Here is a 10266-nt window from a genome sequence, read left to right on the forward strand (position 1 = left end):
CGTTGCAAAAAAAAAAAACAACAACACATAAAAGCTATCTGATGAGCAGATCTAAATATAATTTTGCGAATTTGCAATTTTCATTCATTTTCACATTTAATGTTAATCGCGACAGCCATAATATATTTAATTTATATATATATATATATATATATATATACACCTTTTTACCTTTTTTACCTTTTTTTCCACCTGGTCCGTGTACGATGAGGAATCTTTCTTTCTTCTTCTTGGCAGTTGTGAAAGCAATACGCTTTTCGTTTAGGCATTTGTTCTGCATGTGTTCTATATAATTTAAAAGTAGTCTATTTTTTGAACACCTACCTACATGTAGGCAAGTCCATGTAAAAAGAGACTATAAAATACACCGATTGGTTGATGTTTAAACTGCTTCGCGGGATCCAATGAAAAGCCAGATCACTGTCTCATTTGGACAAATACCTGGGGCAAGTTCAAGCTCAAACCGGTGTGCACCGTTTTGCTACAGTTTCCGTTTTGAACGACATGTTTCCTGGAAACGGTGTGCAACGGAGTGGTGGGTGTGTCAAACATGTCAGCCCAATCAGCAGCAACATTTATGTAAACCACACGGTATTAAAGAGACAGCTTGCACAATGTAATTGACATCCAAATAAATTCACAAGAGCAAGTATATTGTTTGCACATGTTTATTTACATTAAAGGCAAAATAATTCTTTGACAATGATTCTTTATAAATGAAAACAAATTTATTGGCTATTCTAGATTACATTAAAACTAAGCTAAAACACACATACACACCATCCAAACCAAAGTTTCTCACATAAAATAAGCTTTCATTCAAGCTCAAACAACAGGCATTTTGCATACACAGTAATCGTAATAATTAAAAAGAAAAGTTATAAGGGGTGATTAAGATATCATGGTTTCAATAAACACATCAAATATATATATACGGCATAACACATACAATGGATATATTTTCACTACTTATGGATTTTAAATGATTGTTTTTTTTTTTACTTGGTCCATGCAAGGTCCTGTTTCTTTTGTTGTAAGATAAGGACGCGGGTCCGTTGGGGTTTCAGGAAGCAGATGTTCAAAAAGTCATGTGGCGTCACGCTGTATAGATTGAATCAGTTATCACCGTTCCTTAGGTCTGTTGTTCTGCAAGCCTGAGGGTGTGATTAAATTACTGTCCTTTTCCTGTTTGGATATAATAGTTACATTCATTGGTGGTCACAAGACATCACGCGGTATCTATAAGTCGTAGTCCTCATACAAAAGATCTCTGTGGTATCTCTTGATTAGATTAATCCAGACCTCATGATGGCTGATAGGGGCATATCAGTGTCCGTTCATGAAAGAAATCCCTACAGAGTAAATTTTAAATATTGTTTTCTGTACTGTGAAGTGCCTTAATCTGATCTCTCCTCACACTTTGAACTTCAGACAATCAATTTCATACTAATAGTAAAATTAAGGAATTTCTGGGGTTGGTGTCTGATGAAAGTAACAAGCCACTGCCTAAGAAAAGGGCCTCAGTCCCACCATCAAGATATACAGATTCAGATTAAGCTGATGTTGAGAATACACCGGTTAAGACTGTTTGTGTTCAACTGTCACTGAATGAATTTTAAGCATATAATCACACACCATATATGTAGTATGTAGTATGTGTATGTCAGTACTGAGTTGAAATGTTTGCAGACTTAAAAAAAGGTCTCTGGTATTTGTAAACCTAGGTCCTATTGTTATTTAGAACAGTAAAACCGTCAGTGACGAACAAGTTATGCAAAGGAAGTGTACAAGGCAAGACAACAAAGTAATCTACTTGTTTTTGCACCTGACTATATCCAAAATGTGGATGGCATTAAAATCTTCTTTAAGATCTGCCTCCCTCCCCTTAGATTCTCTCACTTAGCATCCTATACTGTACAGTCATTTTATGTCTATCTGTTTACATTTATAGAGGTAGGAAGACGAATATCTAAGAAGATAAATATGTATCAGCTCCATATCCGCTCCAGGCTCATACACTTTTAATAACATTTTTAGCCTAGTAGTTGTAAAAGTAAGCATTACTTTGATGATGCCATCTTGACTGGCACCCTTACATTGTATAGCCTTTTCATAGCTGGTAGCTGGATATACCACTCTGCCTCAATTGAATGTTTTCGAAAAATTTATGGATTTCTCCATTGATGTTTGGTCTAGTCTCAGTAGAGCTCTTCAGACTTTACACGTACATTGAGAACTCTAGACATTCATGGAAAAGATTTTTCATCCACTTGCACTGGATTCATGTTAGGTCAAGAAATCCTAGACTTGTTTCTTTTTCTTTGACAGACCCAAAGGAAAAGGACAGTGATTCCCAAACCACAGAGAAATGCTGCCCAAATGATTGTTGATGAGTATCAAGTCACAACCTTGACAGAGACTCAAAAGTAGCTGAAGGAAATGGAGGAGGAAAACAAAAAATTGAGAAATGACAATGAAAAATTAAGAAAAATGCTTATTAGAGGTATGTATTGCAGTTATTTTAGTATTGTGGTGAATCATGCAATCAGCTATCACATTGTTTTATGGTCTCTGCACTTATTAATTGTTAAATTATTGTTGAACTGTTGTTTTATTTCAATAACATTGTTTAACTTTGTATGTAAAGTTGAGGCAAACAATTTAATAATTGGCAAGGACAATAATTATTGGTAACTGCATTTTTATCAAGTATATAACAAGACAATTATATAGCTTATCCAACCTCTGTAACATTTGGTATTACATGGCTTTGTAAAATGCACCATTGACATTGAATTCATCAGCTTGCATTACCATATGTACACATAGGAGGTAGTTGAGTAGGTAAATTGGTATAAGATATTGTTTTATCATATCTTATTTTGTTTTATTTTCGTTGGCAGAGCTACCAAATCTGATTAATGAAGTAAAGATGGCCCTGAAGTCTCAGTGTTCATCAACAACATCAGTCAGCTCTGACTTGGAAAGTGGACAGGGTTTGCCACAGAGTATTACACAGCCCTCCCCACAGCCCTCCACCCACCGAAAGCAGTATCCACAGAACAGGTAGTGTACTATTTCATTAATCAATTAATACTGCACTTTTCAATGAACCATTTGGTAATCAGTATCTATATAAAACTATTGCATACCTTGGTAGCACTGCATAATAAATTGTTTTCCTACTCCTCCTAAAACAGGTGGAAATTTCTCCTGGATCTAATGTATTCGTTGACAGACTGGCATGGGCTGTGGCCTAGAATGCGAACTCTGCCTCCTGTTTTGTGAGAACACTCCTGACAGCAGTGTTCCCAATTGATGTGCTCATTGTGAGCAATCTTCGAGGAACATCCAGGGATTCTGGGCCACAACATCAGACTCTTGACAAAATGAAAGTGGATGCTATCTACAGTAAGTTTCAAATCAGTTCAGAAAATTGTAATTATATAGATTGAATATCTTGGATACATATTATATTACAGCACTATGGGGCATATTATTATTATTATTATTATTATTATTATTATATCCAAAGTGATCCACTGGAAGTAAGTTTATGCTAAGTGTCTTGTTCACTTGACAGAACCAGATGAGTCCTCTGCACAATGTGACTTTGCTGCAGCCTGAAATTGAACTGCTGGTTTTGTCTGGCCAGAGGAGAACTGGCCCCCCGACTGAGCCTGGTTTCTCCCAAGGTTTTGTCTCCATTCTGTCACCGATGGAGTTTTGGTTCCTTGCCGCTGTCGCCTCTGGCTTGCTTAGTTGGGGACACTTCATTTCCAGCGATATCGTTGACTTGATTGCACAGAGACTATTTAAACTGAACTGAGCTGGATGATGACATCACTGAATTCAATGACGAACTGCCTTTAACTGAAAAATGAGTGTTTACTATTGTCATTTTGCATTATTGACACACTATTTTCCTAATTAATGCTGTTCAGTTGCTTTGACAATCTGTATTGTTAAAAGCGCAATATAAATAAAGGTGACTTGACTTGTTCAGGACCAAAATAGTGAATGAATGAATAAATGAGGCATTTATATAGCGCTTTAGTGGCAATCCCTATCAAACTCACAACTTTCTGGGGTTCCATTTGGAAGTCCAGATCCCTAAACACTAGACCGCCCACCACCCCCATGCTGTTGTTGAGTTGTCTAACTTGATATGTAGTCATTAACTGTGGGCCACCTTGCTTCCTAACAAGAGCCTTTTATTCATTTATCTCACAGGAGCAACATTGCAAAAGTGGCCTCATGTGGTGCCCTCCAGCACTGGTGCAGCCATCAATGCCAAACTTACTGAAATTAGAGGCAAGAAGAAAACACAAAAACATCCAGAAACCTTAATGCTCTTTGATGATTGATGGCCATGACAGTGTGTGTTCACTGTTCAAGATATTTTGTTGTTGCTTTTTTGTGTGTTTTGTTATTTTCTTGAGCAAAGTTCTGTTTGCTATCAAGCTGCAGAAGCTTGAAGTCTTAGAAGATGGCCGCAAAAGTGGATGCAGAACCAACTCCAGATGCATTAACTGCATTTGGGAACCAGGTTGTGTTGGAAATGAGGCTAATTCAAAACTCTAGATACTTAGCAAGATTATAAAAGAGCATAATGATTATGACCTATGACACTCAGGAGACTGAAACGAACATATATTTATCTTCACATGCACAACCCACACCATCCACATTTCAACCCGTCATTTCAGCTCCCACACCGGCACAGTCTCATCCTCATTACACATCAGCTCAGAGTCCTCATAAAACCTTTTTGCAGACAATGCAAAATAATGACCACTATGAAAGCTTGTGAATAGCTTACATTGTTAAAGTATTTATGTTTAGATATTTATATGTAAATTATTTTTTTTATTTTTCCATTTCTGCACCGTTGCGCTTGTAAACACATTTAAACACACAGTACCAGTGGCTACGTTTACACTGTCAGTTCCCTTTCAGTCGGTCACTTTCGACGTCACATCGATGACCGATGAATTGGGAATCTCACCAGAGTGTAGCGTCTGCTTAGGATCATTGAGGGTCATGGGGGCTTTATGTCTCAGAGACCCTTTCAGTCTTTTGACATTTGCATATAAATTACAGTCCTGGCCCCAGATTCTACATTTATATGGGTGCTAAATTGCCAATGGTTCCCCCCATTATCAATTAGAGGCTAACCAGATCAACTCTCTGGTCTCCCCATCGACTTCAAACACATTCCAATGTCCTAAGAGACAGTCATCCACAGTACCTGGCACCAGATGTCTGATGGCCAGCGAACTACCCCCATGCTCGCAATACACATAACACACACATAAAAACATTTTCTTATTTAGACTACAATTAATCAGTTACAATTGTATCTGGTATATGCATGTGTTGTTTGTATGTTTCCCTATTATATTAGCCTTGTTACAACTCTTTATTTATATTAGTTAGACTCTCAATGCTTATATTCAGGTATATGAGTGTATCTCTGCTTTAAGATCTTCTAGATGTTTCGTTCTTGGTATCAAAATGATCAGCTCTTTATTCCTCAAACAATGATCTACACTATGTGATCGTGAAATGCATCTTACTATTTGTAGCATATTTTGGGTAAAACTGCACCAATCTTCCAGGCCAGCAATAAACATGCAAATGGGCCATAAACAGAGACAAAGAAAGTTTCTCCCGCTCAAAATTCATGCCTCTGATTGGCCATCCCACCCAAAAGGTGGGTGTGGACAGGAACTTTCAAAAGTCATTAGCTCAGACTAATCTTGGCTTAAAACCTTTCTTCTTGAGACGGACACTATCCAAGAGTCCTCAAAACTCTCCTCTTGAGTTTGATTTTCCGGCAGTTTTTATCTTCAAGTAACTTTGTCGATCCGCTGTGAACTTTCTTATCTTCAGAAGAAACAGAGGAAAACCTCCAGCTCACTCCTAAAGAACTCATCAAGAACCTCCATGTCTACCGCATCAGATCTCTTATTCAGCAACAATGTCAATGCAAGTAACCGTTTACAACTATTTAGATGCGTGTTTAAGTTTGAGCCCCCTTTTTAAGGTGATTTTTGATTCTTTGATGATTCTCATTAGGTTGTGGTTAATTGATGTGAAATACAAAAATGGGGGCAAAAACAAAAGTGTTGCGTTTATATTTTTGTTCAGGGTATGTATTTTGCTTAGTTTAGTTGTACATTAGCTATAGTTTCATTTATTAAATCCCTTATATTCACAATTGATTGTCTCTGTGTGCTGCTCACAATTCGGGGTTACCGAATGTTGAATCTTGCTACATGCTAATTTACTGCTAGTACTGCATAAAGTAGGAAAGCTACTGTTCCTTGGCCAGGAAAATAATCTTTCCTTGAACTGATAAATGATTATAGACGCCAATCTACTTTGAGTGTAAACTAAAAGAGCCAATGCACATTGGTGTGCGATGATTGCATGCAGCTGCTGCTGATTGCAGCACGAGTATAAATAGGCAGCAGGTGCAACACATACTCAGGTTTTTGCTTTGGAGCCGAGCGGTTTCATCATTCTGCTCCTGCCAAGCTTCGCTGAACAAGTTTGACACACTCAAGGGAGCTTTTTCGTGCTGGAGGAATGGCGCTACAATGGTGCCATTTCCCGTGTCAAGTGGGTTGCACACATCAGGCTGCACTACCACCGGTTTGTGTTGCAGGCAGCCATCTCCCCTGTACGCTTCAGCACACTGAAAGAGTAATTTCCCTAAAAGAGCATTCACGGTTGGCACGTCCTTTTAAAGATGTCATTCCACCCGTGCGTTTCTGGATGCGGTCGTTACCTGGCGCCGGGTGATGGTCACGATCGCTGCCTCATGTGCCTGGGCATTAAGCACGTTGAGGTTGCGTTCGTGGATGAGTTATGTTCTCATTGCGGGAAGATGACCATCTCAGAGTTGCGGGCCAGGCTCCATTACCTGAAAAGGGGAGAAGTTCTGGTGCCTCTGCCTTGATCTAGTTCTCTTCCCGGCAGAAGTCAGGTGAGGACTACTTCAGCCAGTAGCTTCGGCGGTCTGAGGAACACAGTGGCGGCAACCCCTCCGAGGGTGAGCCATAGCTCTTTGGAGAGGAAGATTCGGCCACACTGCCGCCCCCTGGAATGGTAGCAAAGCCTGAATCAGATCCAAAGATGACGGCTATGCTTCCCCGGGCCACAGAGAGGGTAGGGCTCGAGTGGAGATTTCCACCGCGTCCCGAGCCCTTGAGGTTGGATGATTGGTCTCTTGGGGTGGCCTGTGCTGGTTCTCAGCACCCCACTCCGGTGCCATTTTTCCCTGAGGTGCATGACCCAGACAGCAAGCAGTGCCCAGATCCAGCCGACATCTGGCCCGCATGGATTTCACACGGGCCGGATCTGGGCCAAAACTATGTTGCTGTCTGGGGAGGAGATTACCAGGTCGTGGACGGCACATTTTACTGCCAGAAACCGACATGCTAGCTCCTCCTCCCTCACCACCCTTGACGGTCGTGCAGCTAAGGGGTATACGGGGGTCCCCCCAGTGGAACGGTTGGTAGCGATGCAGTTTTGTCCTAATACTGCCTCCACCTGGCGGGGCACACCATCCCTTCCCTCCCGGGCCTGTAGGTACTCATCTGGTCAAACCGGCAATGCTTATGCAGCCTGTGGAGAAGTTACCTCCGCCTTACATGCCATGGCATTACTGCAGGTCCACCAGGCAAAGGCACTGAAGGACCTGCACGAGGGTGGTCATGATCCGGATGATCTAAAGGAGCTCCGAACCGCAACTGACCTCGTGCTCCGAGCGACGAAGGTCACTGCAATTTCTATGGGTCGTGCGCTGTCCACGCTTGTGGTCCAGGAGTGCCATCTCTGCCTGTGTCTGGCAGACATGAGGGACGCCGATATTGTGTGGTTCCTCAATGCCCCCGTGTCTCAGACCGGCCTCTTCGGCGATGCAGTCGAGAGCTTTTCCCAGCAGTTCTCGGGTGCACAGGCGCATACTGAGGCGATTCGTCACATCCTGCCCCGGCGGGCAGCTGCTGCCTCCACACGTTCGCCGGCTGCAGTGCCTCAGCCTGCTTGTTGCCGAGGGTGTCCCCCTGCATTCGCGCCAGCTCCCGCACCGCAGCCGCCTCCAACCGAGCAGTGCCGTGGAGCCGGTCGGAGGGCGGCCACCCCACCCATCCAGGCCCCTGCCAAACCTGGTGGTAAGCGGAAGAGTAAGAGGCCCGGAGACGGGCGACCCAGAGATGGAGGGAGCTGCTCTTCGGGAGATGGTGAACACATCACACTCACCCCCCGGAGGAGGGCCAGGTGGAGAATCTTTTGTTTTGTTTGTCCCGATGCTGAACTCACGGTTAGTGGTACCCAAAACCTAGGCAAAGGAGCAGTTTCCTCTATCTCTGGGTCTCAAGAGGGGATGGAGAGTCGTGGACAGGCCAGTCCTGTATCACACTCATCCTCCTCTGTCACCAGCGGGCAGCAGTGGGTGGTCTGAGAGCACTATCAAAGGCTCTACTCATGCACCCTCTGCCCCACCGTGGAACCAGGTAAGTGTTGCACCGGACACTCAGATCCCACTTCGGTCTGCCTTTGAGCCGCCCGAGCCGGGTCCCTGTGTTCCACCTTGCTGCCCCACTCAGATACGTCGGTGGTTCTACTGGTCCCGCTTACACGGTATCTGGGAGCCTGGCTAGCACTGCCCAGCCCGTCTCGCTGGCTCCTTCTGACCCTTCACAGGCTACGGTTCAAGATGTTGACGCAGAAATGCATCTTTGGCTCCACAGACCCTTTCTGCGGTTCATGTTAGAAGAACGAGTATATCAGAACAAGGTACTGCTCTTCGGGCTGTCCCTGTCCCCCCGTGTCTTCATGAAAGTTGCGGAGGGGGCTCTTGTTCCCCTGAGAGAGCAGGGTATTCGCATCCTCAACTCTCAATCTCGATGACTAGCTCATACTGGCACAGTCTCGGGATCAGGTGTGCGAGCATAGGGACCTGGTGCTCAGGCACCTCAGCCTGTTGGGTCTTCGGATTAACTGGGAAAATACAGGTTTTTTTTCCCAACAAATGTTTAAAACCCAAATTACAAAACAGGCTGTCCAATAAGTTTTGAAAGCCATTGCATCAAGTGTGATAGAGTCTTGAGAGCCGGTGAGTTGCTCATAAATGGTTACAGTATTTGTTTAGATTTTTGTACAACATAGAGATTGTTTGTTGTATTATTTCCATTTCTGCACTGTTGCCTTTGTAAACACATCTGAATATGCGTAACTGCTATTAAAGGTTAAGTTGATATTGCAGTGTTAAGCAGAAGATCTGGTTGGGTTTTGCATATTAATAATATACAGTACTGTAGTTTTTCAAGCAACATTTGAAACCAAAATTACAAAAACAGCCTATCTGTACATTTTTACAAGCCATTATATAACAAGTGTGATAGTGTCTTGAAAGCCTGTCAGTAGATTCAATCATTACAGTATTTGTTTAAATTTTCGTACATGCAGAATGTTTTTTATTCTTTCCATTCCTGCACTGTTGGTCTTGTAAACACATTTGAAAAAGAAAAAAAAAAAACAGGTAATGTGCAAAATATATACTGTTAAAGGGGTCGTATGATGTTGCTAAAAAGAACATTATTTGGTGTATTTGGTGTAATGCAATGTGTTTATGCGGTTTAAGGTAAAAAAAACACATTATTTTCCACATAATGTACATTATTGTTTCTCCTCTATGCCACGCCTTTCTGAAATGCGTCGATTTTTACAAAGCTCATCGTTCTGAAAAGCGAGGTATACGCTGTTTGGCCAGTTATCCAGTGCGTCGTGATTGTCCGAATACCTCAAGCGTGTGACGGAAATGTTACGCCCCTTACCATACTGTGTTTCCATGTGTCCCGGTGCGACGAGACAAAACCAATAAAAACCATTACAAACGAGGCATTTGTTGCATCCAGTGGGGATGTTTTTACTGTGTTTTTATTTGTTGCGCTGCGTATTGCGCCGCGTAAACATAAAACCATGTCTGCATTTGTGATCAGAGAAATTACAAAAAACAAGCTCTACTCTACACTGCTTAAAACTCGCGTTTGAATCATCAGTGGCAAATTTTTTAAATATAAAAAACTTTCTTACAGGCTGTGAGAACGCATAGTGAGAGCAGCTGAGAAGATCGTTGGTGCTTCTCTCCCCTCCCTCCAGGACATTTACAACACCTGTCTCACCCGCAAAGCCCTCTGCATTGCAGGTGATCCCACCCACCCGACACACAGCTTCTTCAGTCTGCTGCCATCA

Source organism: Sinocyclocheilus anshuiensis, unplaced genomic scaffold (genome assembly GCF_001515605.1).
Source record: "Sinocyclocheilus anshuiensis isolate Anshui unplaced genomic scaffold, SAMN03320099.WGS_v1.1 scaffold1254, whole genome shotgun sequence".
Lineage (NCBI taxonomy): Eukaryota > Metazoa > Chordata > Actinopteri > Cypriniformes > Cyprinidae > Sinocyclocheilus > Sinocyclocheilus anshuiensis.